This window comes from Strix uralensis, chromosome 2 (assembly GCF_047716275.1).
Source record: "Strix uralensis isolate ZFMK-TIS-50842 chromosome 2, bStrUra1, whole genome shotgun sequence".
Lineage (NCBI taxonomy): Eukaryota > Metazoa > Chordata > Aves > Strigiformes > Strigidae > Strix > Strix uralensis.
Genome location: NC_133973.1, coordinates 120,657,758 through 120,670,453, shown reverse-complemented (window position 1 = coordinate 120,670,453; position 12,696 = coordinate 120,657,758).

The following is a 12,696-nucleotide window of genomic DNA, read 5'->3' as shown; positions in this document are numbered from 1 at the left end:
TATATGCCAGTGCACGCAACCTATTAAGACAGGCTTGAGTAAAGGTAAGAAGTAAGAAGAACTAGGCATGACTAAACAGTAAGGAAGACATGTTATTAGAAGCAAGAATCAACCTTCAAAACACTGAAGTCATACCTAAATGAAGAAAATAGAAAAATTCATACATTCTGTCTGATAACACATAAAAATAAAATTAAGCAGACCAAAAAGAAGAAGAAAGTTGGAAGAAGCAATTTGCTAAAGGTCTCCAAACCAGCACTAAATCCTTCTTCAAACACATCAAGAAGCTCATCAGAAAGTCTGTAGGGTTGATCAATGATCAGGGTATAAAAGAAGCACTACAGAGAGCAGAAGAGCTTTTCTGAGAAGAAACTGATGTTCACTGTGGAAGAAACTAGGAAAACCCACATGCCAGAATACTTTTCCAAGAAGAGGATCTGACTGAAACTGAAATGACTGTAAAAGAGGTTATGTGACAAATGGGCAAGATGAACATTAACAACTCACCAATACTAGAAGTTATTTCATCCAGTAGTTCTAAGAAGATTTACTGTAGTCTGTAACTGCTCACTGTAGTCTTGATACCTGAGGACTAGAGTGTAGCAAATAGATACCAGCTGTAAAATAGTTTTCAGAGAGAATCAAGGGAACTATGGGATTATACAACAGACCTCTTGGGCAAATTTGTGAAAAGACTAATAAAGGGCAGAATGAGTAGTTACCTGGGTTCATACAAGTTACCTCGGAAGAGTCAATGTGGCTTCTAAAAAGGGAAGTCCTTTATAATCCTCTTTTTGAAGGGTGTCAGCAAATATCTGGACAGTCAAGTTGATCCAATCTGCTTGGACTTTTGAAGACTTTTGACAGTACCATCGGTCATTGTTTGAGCCCAGAGAGCAACTGAGCACCATGCAGCTGCTCACTCCCCCTCCCCCCCTCAGGACTGAGAAGGAGAAAATAGTACAAAAGGCTCAGAAAACGAGATAAGGACAGAGAGGGATGATTCACTCATTATGGTCATGGGCAAAAGACAGACTTGTTAGGGGAAGAAAAAAGAACATCAATTTAATTCAGACAATAACAAAACCAACACCTAACAGACAGAGTAGGACAGTGAGAAACATTACCACATCTTAAAAACACCTTCCCCCCACCTCTCCCTTCTTCCTGGGCTCCACTTCACTCCTGATTCCTCTGCCTTCTCCTCCACCAGCACAGGGGCCAGGGAATGGGGGTTATGGTCAGTTCCATGGCTTCTTCCTCCTCGGGGGGAGGACTCCTCACATTCTTCCTGTGCTTCAGCATGGGGTCCCTCTCATGGGAAACAGTCCTCCACAAACTTTCTCCGGAGTAAGTCCTTCCCACTGACCGCAGCTGTTCCCGAGCTGCTCCGGCATGGGTCACCCCCACGTGTTGCAGTCCTCTCAGCACCAAACTGCAACAGTGGGGGCTTCTTCTTCCCACAGAGTCCCAGCCTTCTTTGGGCGCAGTCACTTGCTCTGGCGTGGGGTCCTCCACGGGCTGCAGGTGGGCATCTGCTCCACCATGGACCTCCACGTGCTGCAGAGGGACAGCCTGCCCTCTCACCACGGGCTGCAGGGGAGTCTCTGCTTGGGTGCACCTCCACCGCCTTCCTCCTTCTTTCTTCCACTAACCTCAGTGTTTGCACAGGTGTCCTTCTCACAGCTCCTCACAACTCCAACTCCTCCTGCCAGGTTCCCTTTCTTAAATACATTATTGCAGAGGTGCAGCCACTGTTGCTAATTGGCTCAGCCTTGGCCAGAGGTGGGTCCGACTTGGAACTGGGGGAAGCTTCAAGAAGCTTCTCACAGGAGCCACCCCTGTAGCCTCCTCCCCTGCTACCAAAAACCCCACCACACACTCAAACCCAGCACACCATCATCAACAGTTTCCAAGGAAATTTAGTAGTCATGAGATTAAATAAAAGGTCCTTTTATGGGTAAATAACGGGTTACAAGTTAGGAAGCAGAGGGTAAGAGTACTGGTTACTTCTTACAGTGGAGGAAGGTCACCACTGGTCTTTCCAGAGCTCTCTTCTGGGGTCTGTGTTGTTCATTACACTCTTAAGTGACCTGAAAAAGAATTTAGTAGTGAGATGAGAAAGTTTGCTGGTGTGATACGAAAGTTTGTGATATGAAGATATTCAGGCTAGTAGGAATAAAGGCAGACTGCAAGGGACCACAAGAGGCCTTTGTAAGACAGACTGACTAAGAAATATGTGTGGAAAAAAAATCCTAGCTTCACATATAAGCTAGCTTTCATATGTAAGCGATGGACTCCGAGCTGGCTATTAACATTTAGAAGCAAAGTCTTTATAATATCCATAACTTGTGAAAACATCAGAAAAACAACCCAAATATTAGAATTTATTAGGAAACAAAAATAAAGCCATGGTTTGCCTACAGCTTGTATATGAATATGAAATTCTGTACGGAATATAGATTATATTATTCACATACAATAGCTTAATCTATATATTCTGAATATATATTCATAAATATTCCCTATATAGATGATGGAATTAGAATATGGGATTCTATATATTCTATATTTCTGTATGACATAGAAAGGGTGGAAAGGAATTGACTTTGGTGTTTCTTCAAATACAGAAATGAGGGGCCATCAAATGGAACTAATAGAAGCTGACTTCAATGCAAACAACAGGATTTTATGGATGCAAAAGTCTTCAAGGGGAGACGTAGAAGTAGTTAAAAGAGAGATTCGTTCAAGATTATTTAATAAAGAAACCACTTGGGAAAAACTCTGAGCTGAGAATAGACACATTTTGAAAGCACTTCATGTACACTTGCCCCGTTCTCGTTCTTCCTTAGGCATTTGCTTATGGCCACTTGTGGCAACAGGATACTGAGCTAGATGGACATGTGGTCTGAACCAGTATGAGCATTTGCATGTTCTAATGAACATACCTGGAGAGCATGTATGTGAAACCTGGGGAGGTGGGCTCATGGCAGGGTACCATTGCTTCTGGATGGGCTGTGCATTGAACCAGCTGTGGAGCCTCAGCTGGGCATTCTTTGAGAACAGTAATGCCTCAGTGTTAGAGATCTGTCTCCGGGATTTCACCTGCCACACAGCTAGATCCATAACTGCAGTCATGAATACGTGTTTTATGTGGCTGCAGAGGGCTCCTTGTCTTAGATAAGATTCTTCAGGTTTTTTCTTCTTTTACGCCTTCTGTTCAGCTGTTTTTCTAATGTGATCATGACCAGCTGCCATGAGATCTTGGACTGGCCATTCCCAATTTCCAGATATTTACAGATACTACTAAACGTTATATCCTTGGGAGCCAAACAGATCCCTTGTTGATACCAGACATTCTTCACTGTCAAAGTCTTGAAAATTTTGCAGCTTATCAACTACAGATGTCAAAGGGGTTTCAGAGTTGAATCAGAGTGGTGTCAAGAGACAAGGGCGTACAGAGGGATAGATGAGGCTGCTCTGTATGATAGGACAACTTTATAGGATTGAGAGTAGGCCAATTCAAATGACTTGTGCATTTTTTACATCCAAACTGCTTACAGGAATTAGGTTCAAACTCAAGACTCCTCTAGATGTACCTTAATTCCTTACCAGGCCAGCTTTCTTGCTTATGCTAGACTCAGGCTTATGTGAACCAGCACATGAGGAATATAGGCAAGGCATACAAGGTCAGGTCCAAGCTAACATGACAGTATAGACATAGCTCAAGTGTCCCTGTGCTTCCCTCTGCATGTGTTGTTATATAAAAGCTAGCCTAAATCTGACTGCTGCATCATAAAGCCATCTATAGCCCCTGGAATTGCTAAGGCTGTGTAGAGTGATATATCTGTTCCTTCTTCACAAAAAACCTAACACCATTTAAGAGCAGCCAACATGGCTTTACCACAGATACCTGGCTGCCTTCAGTGATGAGATGACTGCTTTGGGGATGAGAGCCGAGCAATGGATATTGGTTATTTTGACTTCAGCAAGACTATCAAGACCATCTTTGGTTGTATCCTTGTAACTACACTTGAGAGAGATGGACAGGATGGGTGGATACAAGGTTGAAAAAAATGACTTGTCCATCAGGCTCAAAGAGTTCTGGTTACTACTGAAAGTCTAACTGTCAGCCAGTTAGGGGTAGTATTCCTCTGAGTTAGATACTGAACCTGGTACTGTTCGACCTCTTCACGAGTGACCTGAATGATGAGATGGAATGCATCCTCACTACATTAGCAGATGACATTAAATTGTGGGCAAAAGATGGTGTGCTGGAGGCAGGGCAGCTCTTCAGAGGGATCTCAACAGGCTAGAGAAATAGCCTGACAGAAACTTCTTGAAGTTCAAAGGGCAAGTAACAAAAAAAAAAGGCAAGTAAAAAAAGGCAAATAAAAAAAGCCAAGTAAAACTCATCTAAAGCTCTATCTGGGCATGAAAAATACTATGCCACCATACAGGTTAGGGACTGGCAGGCTAGAAGGCAGTCTTTCAGGAAAGGACCTGGGGGTCATGGTGAACAACCCAAACATGAGCCAGCAATGTGCCCTTGCAGCAACAAAGGCTAACTGCGTATTGGGCTGCATCAATAAGAGGGTAGCCAGCAGGCCAAGGAAAGTGGCTATTCCCTGTGAACTCAAGAGTTTGTATCTGGAATATTGTGTCCAGTTTTGGACTCCCAAATACAAGAAACATTAACATTCTGGAGCAAGTCCAGTGGAGGAGCAGAAAGCTGACTAGAAGGCTGCAGCCTGTGACACTTGAGTAGAGGCTGAGAGAAATGGGTTTGTTCAGTCTGAAGAAAAGGTTAAAGGGATCTAATTGTTGTGTACAACTTTCTAGTGGGTGGTTACAAAGAGATATTCTTGGAGGTCCACCACAAAAGGACAAGGAGCAATGGACATAAATTGCATCAGAAAATTCTTATTCACCATTATGAAAAAAAATTAATAGAATCATAGAATGGTTTGGGTTGGAAGGGACCTTAAAGATCATCTGGTACAAGACTCCTGCCAAGGTCAGGAACATCTTTCACTAGATCAGGTTGCTCAAAGTCCCGCCCAGCCTGACTTTGAACACTTCCAATGATGGAATCATGGTTGATTCAACAGTACAACAGGTTGTCTAGGGAGGTTGCAGATACACGAATCGTGACTGGGGAAGGCACTGAGCATCTAACATTGAAGTTAGCCCTGCTTTGAGCAGGGGATTCAACCTGATAACCTCCCAGAATCAATCTAGATTATTTTATGCTTCTGTGATTCCCAGTGGTTTATAGCATATATATCACACTTAAATCTTTGAAACAGAGATTTCCAGAGATACATAATGCTTCTGTGTACTGACTTCAAGATGTAAATGTAACCTATTGTGAGAAAGTTTGTTTCATCATATACATCAGCTCATCTTTTACTAGAGAATAATAACCAGATTATCAGAGATAGTAACTATCAGCAACAGTGATTGGTGTCTTTGGCATCTCATGATTTCCAGTGCTGAGTGAAGAAGAAAGGCAGTAAATCTTGCAAAAATTAATACTTCAATTTTAATTTAATTTAGAAAGTTAAAATAAATGAAACACAATAAAAATCTCACAATCTAAAGTTGCATAACAGAAAAAGTTAATGATATTTTTAGTTAAATTGTTTGAGCTAAAAGCATATCATGCTTTGTTTAAACCCTGAAGCAAGTACAGTTATTAATGCCGCAGAGAAAACTCTTGTTTTATTTACATGCTCTGTTTTGGAGGATAGGGTACAGCAACTATGTTACAGCAAAATCAGAATGCCTCTGTAAATATACCAGGGGAAATTAATACAAGTTGTAGAGTGAAAATGCCTTCCATTCCAGCTAAGAAGCAGATTGTCTAGAACTTAATTATATCACAGATAATTCTGTGATCTTTTTCAGTGCTTAACTCCAAGAGGGCTTTTATTGCAGGAGGATCACTAGGATAAGGCAAAATCGTTACTCTACTTGGTTTGCATAAATACCCCTAACAGTGGAAATTGGAGGAGTAGCCCATTCTCATCCTTCTTTTAAATATCAGTGGCTATTGAGGTTGTCAGATATAAATATAATACATCAGAAGAACAAACATAAAGAGTATTATTGACCAAAAAAATATTTTACCCTTGCTTTGTTTATAGCAAGCAAGTTCCACCTGTAAGATCAAGTAAAAGACACATTTGTACTTGAGTTCAACTCACTAGCTAATTCTCTTCTACATACATTGACGAGTCTAAATATCTTCAGCTGCCAGAGAAAGTATTCATTTTACTAGACGTAAACACTTGTAGCGTAGACAGCTCCCTTTAAATGAGTTTGCCTAATTACCTTTATTCTCAGTGAAGAAAACCAAATCCCTATAGTACACAATTTATCTCATTCTAAAGTAGACAGCTAAAATAGGTCAGATGAATCATGCCTTAAAAGAAGCTCCTTTTCTCCATTGAATATAAAGGGAGTCTGGCATGACTAGCTCTGATTGTGCGCTGTGTAAGTCTAAAGTTAGGTGAGAGGAATCCCATCCCACCTGTTTGTACACTTAGTACAAGAAGAATACCAATACAGTATAAAAATGAACAAACTGTCCCCAGGCTTTGAAACAAGTTGTTTTAACCTTGAGCAATTCAGCTCTTAATTTAGAGTTTGATTCAACTCCCATTGAAGTCAACAGCTGTATGTTTTAAGAGGAATTTAATGAGGCTTGTCAATTATTTTTGTTTACTCTCTCATCAAGGATACTTAACTAAATTCAATGAGAAATGGATACCCAATGCTTAATGAGAAAGGATATTCTATAAATACAGGTTATACTTTGAACAGGATTTTTTTGTAATTTTTTTTTCTTCCATCTTTTAAATTAAATATGTGAGCAATATAGATACATCCTTAGTGATAAATGTCTTTAATAATTCTGATTCAAGGAACACCAGAAAGTACAGATGTTATTTCCTTCCACAGGATGATTAGACCTTTTATTAACATGTGTAATATATTAAAAAAAGTCCAGGACGATGTTACTGCTCTGTTTAAGTGATGACTCTGAAACTTTCTTTTTACAGTCTTGTTGTTGTTTGTTTTTGAGGAGTTTTGCAGAGCTCCTCAGTGCTAGACAATAGGTATATAGTACTATTTATAACACAGAGTACAATGGAGTTGTAGTTGGAAAGTGATAAAAACTTTAAGAGCCTAGTATAGGTGGTGAAAATGAATGACTACCTAAATGAACCCACTAAAGATTTACCATGTGGCCTGGGTGTAATCTGATCCTGATGTCAATGTGGTGAATTGAGGAAACACTGGGCATGCGTTTACGTGACTAAGACCATGATATGTAACACATGAGCCTCTGCTGGCACTAATGGGAGAGATGAAGCCAAATGATGTGCGTTCTCTTTCCTCCTTGCTGAATTCATGCTAAATATCTAACTGGCTTCACAGTTCATTGATTTGCATGTGCAACTGGTACAGAGGGCTTGAAGGAGGGGAGAGAGGGAATTCTGTCAAAAGAAGGAGTTAGCATCTGAGTGAGATTTACAAACTCTAGCATTAAATTCTAAACTTCTATTCTGTAATTCAGTTTCTATTTCTACCTGTAAATCTGTTTCAGAGTAACACAGGCTTGAGATTCCGAAGCCCGAACACTACCAGGAGCTGTGTGAGCAGTGTGGGAGAGAAGGTTGTCTTTCCTGTGCCGTGCATTACAGGTTCCCCAGCCAACCCCCGTTTGACAACCCTGGTGCAAAGGCAAAAGAAGTCATTTGGAAAGATTCTTTTAAACATATTAAAAACTGAAGTAGCAACTCTGCACATTAATAACAGGATTAAACTAAAAGAACTGGATCAGTATGGGAGTGGTTGAAGGCAGAGGACTCTCTCCAGTACACCCGGTAGTAAAAGAATAGGATTTAACTAGGTGGGGAAATATAAGCAGCTTTGAGAGGTTATAAACAACGATGCAAAATTGAATGTTTTCACTTTTATTCTACCTACCTCCTCCTTGTGGCATGAGATTTTTGCTGAACAAGCATTTCTCCTGTAGACTAGCTCTGCTGTGCCATTTCTAGCTTTCATCTGCTCAACATCCTGGCTACCTTTGATTGCGGCACCAAATCCAGCCAGTTATGAATAGTCGGTCTGTGTAAGCATGTAAGGGAGAACTGTGTGCTCCGCAGAGCTCTTTAATGGTGAGTACTGAAGATAATAGCACGTAATGCTAGTAGGGTAACTTCAGCACCTTTGGTGCTCTCCTCCCAGGTAAATCTGTGCTTGAATTGTTCTAATTGTGTTAACCTGTATTTAAGAAAATTTAGTGCAGGCTAACTGAAACTCTGGGTCCTGAAGGGATGCAGAATTAAGAAGTCTTTCCTGTTCCAATTGAATTAACTACATTAGTAGTTTTTCTGCAAATTATCACTTTGTTAATGAACCTTGCAGACTTTGTATTTCATACTCAAAGAAACATGACATTTGTGTGCATTAAAAGTAACAGTGCTATGTAATCCATTACTTTTTTTTTTTTTTTTAAATCAGGAATAATGAAAAACAGAGAAATTGTATCAATAATCCACAGGGAAGGTGTTAGAGGCTGCATATATATAGTAATATAACTACAGCATTTTCTGGTAATTTTTGGTCCAGTAACATGCTGAAAAATTTATATATGATCTCATTTTCCTGTAATGCCATTCATAAATTTTGTCTTATATAGCTCTATTTCATCAGACAAAAGAATTACACGCAAGTTTTAAAACACTATAGAGATAGGATGAGTTCCACTTTCTTAATTACTAGCACAAAAATCCTAGTAAAAGCATTTTGATGGCACAAGAGCTGTCAAAATTACTTACTCAGTTTTAGCTTCTTGTTTTATTTACCAGCTCACATGAGCTACATAAAAGCCTCTTTCTTAGGAGACAATACAGAACCAAGATGGCAAAGCCTTAGTAACAGCTGGGATCTATCTGAGATTTGCACATTCAGTAAACAATCATGTTCATCTACTCTGCTGGATTTGATGGTGGAAATGTTGCCACGTGATCAGCATGGCAGCAGTCATTACTAAATTAGTAAAACTGCACAATAATGATTTTGTGCCACATGTAGCATGGATATTCTATCTGGTATCACAGGCTAATTTGCAAGGACTTGCCTGCCCTGCAGGTCCTTTGATACCAGTCCTATGGCATTATAGGGATCCTTACATAGTGGTGCTGGTATACCTGACAGCCTGTTTTTGAGATCAGTTGCTGCCCCAGGAAATAGAAAATGGCACTGGTAGGATTGAGTACCTTAATCTGGCAGGATTTTAGCATGTTAAAAATCAACATGTTGCATTACCTGGGTGACACACTATTACTCAGCAACAGCAGCAGCTGCCAGCAGCAGTGGAAGTAGTAGTATGACTCCCAGTTGGACAAATAATTAATCTGAAGGGAGTTAGGAGCTGCTTATCACCTTTAACTTCTTTTCCCTGTATGGGCAGCCTCTGGTGATGGTAGCTACTTTTTGTACGATCTTAAAAATCATGATGTTGTTAGCAGCTGGACATGCTGTTCTGGGGATGGGAAGAATAGTAACGAAAAAACAGTCTGTTTCTAAGGAGGAGCTGAATCCTGTTACCAGGAGAACAAAATTTTTCCCTCTCTCCTTTATTTCCTTGGCACTGTGATGCTCAGCAGAAGATGCTCAAAAAGGAGGCAGAAATAATTCTCTGCCTTTGCAATTAACCCTTGTCATGGATGATTAGGTCAGGGTAGCAAAAATACTTTCTCATTCAAACACCTTCTCATTCAAGATGAGGAAAAAAACCAGTTCTTCCTCCATGCCCTGATGGTGACACTTGTACCTGTTTTCCATCAGTCCTGGTGACAAATCTGTATTAATTCAGGACAATGAAAAGACTTTGTCAGCCAAGGCCAAGGTAGTTTGAATGCTGTGGCAGGCTGACCCTGGCCAGCAGCTGAGCACTCACCCAGTCTCCTTCTCACTTCCCCCAGGAGGGATGAGGGAGAGACTTGGAATAGCAGAAGCTGAAAACTCATGGGTCAAGATAAAGACAACAGGTGAAGAAAAGCTGCATGTACAAGCAAAGCAAAATAAGGAATTAATTCACTGCTTCCCATCGTCAGGCAGATGTCCAGCCACTTCCTGGGAAGCAGGACCTCAGCATGCATAACAGTTACTTGAGAAGACAAATGCTTTAACCACAAACATCCCCCATTCCTCCTCCTTTACCCAAGATTTTATTGCTGAGCACAATGTCATATGGCACGGAATATCTCTTCAGCCAGTCTGGGTCAGCTGGTTGTGTCTGCTCCCAGCTTCTTGTGCACCCCCAGCCTACTTGCTGGTGGGGCAGAGTGGGGAAAAGAAGCAATGATGCTGTGTAAACACTGCTCAGCAACATCCAAAACACTGGTGTGTTATCAACACTGTTTTAGTCACAAATGCAAACCACTTTGCTAGCAGCTGCTATTGAGAAAGTTAACTCCATCCCAGCCAGACCCAAAACAAGTGGTGATCATATTCTGCTGCTCCTGCAGCAAAAGTCATCATGAGAGAAGAGGAACACCTGTTTTGGAAGATGTACCTATAGAGGAGCCTGATGTGTCTGGGGATGGTATATCACTATATCAACCTACAAATCAATTAAAAGTACATAACATGATAGATCTTTGATGCTTATCTGGGAGAGAAGCATGTTGTTACAGCCCATGTTCTCTCCATTTCTCAAGCAGAACAAATTATAATTGTACCTATGTATATGTTTTGTCTGCATTCAAAATTCAAGCCATTAAGCACTAGAGCTTGATGGACCCAGGCTGGGTTCCACTGCTGGGTAAATGAGGAAGCCATCTGCGAAGCACAAGGCCAAGGGTGTGGGGAGGAGCGCAGCCTGGGGCATGGCTTCACAGGTGGGGCCAATGCAGAGGTGTTCGGGCCAGGACCAGGAGTGGCTCCACTGCAGGGGTGTAGTGAGGGGTGTAGCCCCAGGCACAGCTCCAGAGGTGAGGTAGGCACGAATACATGAGGTCCAGGGTGGGGTGGGAGAGCAGCATGTGTGCTGGAAAAATGCCCAGATCCTGGCTCTGTGCCTGGAAAATGATAAAAGAGGAAACCAGGAAAGGATCTACCAAATGACCTTATCTGGGAAGCCTAATTTTGGCTCCTGCGTGGGCTGTGGTGATACCTTGCTGGTGCGCAAGATGGTGGAAGCAACAGAAAGGGCCAAGGGTGGAACAAAACAGGCTCTGAGGAAGGCAAATGAGATTGAGTAAAAGATTAGGAAAAATTCCAACTGAGCTTAGAGTCTGAAGATAAAGCAAAATGTTAAATTGGAACCTGCAGCATCCCAGGCCCAACAATCACCAAGATCGATGACTAGGAGGAAGGGTAGAAGAAACTGGTGAAAAGGATGGTGAGACAGCTGTGGAGAGTCTCACAGATCACCTGCACAGAGAGGCAATGCCAAATCTGACAAAGCCTACTAGTGTATAGTTGACCCAGCAACATATTTGGAATAACTTTGAACTAGAAGAATACTTTTGATTAGGTCATTGATTTGTGTCATGAAGGTAAAGTATTATTGACCTAGTTGTAGGAGGCTTCAGCTCCACTCTAGTGGAGATCAAACCAGAGTGACTCCTAGAATGGGGAGGGAGGAGGATGTTCATTTGATTGCATGAGAATCAGACTGGCTGAATGTGTGAAAGTAACCAGGAAGTTAGAAAGGGCAATGGAGAGCACTAGCACTGTGGCCTGAAGGGGAACCCAAAAGGAGTAAGTTTTAGTCACTGGTTTACAGCGTTCAAATCTGCTTTTGGATTTTTAATTCACATTACTTAATGACATATAATTCTTCATTACCACTGTCATGAAATTATATAATTCTCATTTAACAGAAAACAGTAAACATGGAATCTGTGTTCATGCCTACAGGGATATCCCTTCACTACAGGGATAAACCAAAAAATAAAATCTGGTACTTGCAATTCCACATGGATCAGAAATTCTGAACTCAGACCTATCTGGAAATAGAGTTAGGCTTCTGAATGTGGAAGTTACCCTCCTGCTGTCATGTGTTGATACTGTGTTAGGAAGCAGGACTTTGGATAGATGATTTGCACAACAATGACATGCAAAGAGAGAATGGATATTTTTCTTCCAGTGAAAAAGATCCAACAAAAGATTCCTGAATACTGTCTAGCTGCTTGAGTTAAGGGTAAACACAGTTTATATATACTGAGGTATTTGCAAACTGGCTGAGTAACTTTGTTAAATGGGGATCTGCTTAACCATACACTTCATATCAATAATTTGTTCATAACTTTATGAAAAAGATCTTGCTCCAGTGCAAAGTGACTATAAATTGGAGGCATTGTTAATAACAATACTACTGTATTATGTTCATGTAGTGATAATGCAAACTATTGTTCAAAGTACAAGGCAGTGGAGCTATTGAGGATTTTTCTTATCTTCTGCCTGTTCTTCAGTCCCCTGAATACTACTGTTATTTTCCTCCCACTGCTTCTAAATTGTCTTCCTGATAAAAAGATAAACCCCGTATTTCTAGTGCAACTGCATATGATTTTACTGTAATGCTGGATTTCTAGATGATTTGAATCTCTTTATTCAGTGTTTTTTGATTCAATTGCTGGTGGGGTTTTTTTTTGTACTGTTTAGGCTTCT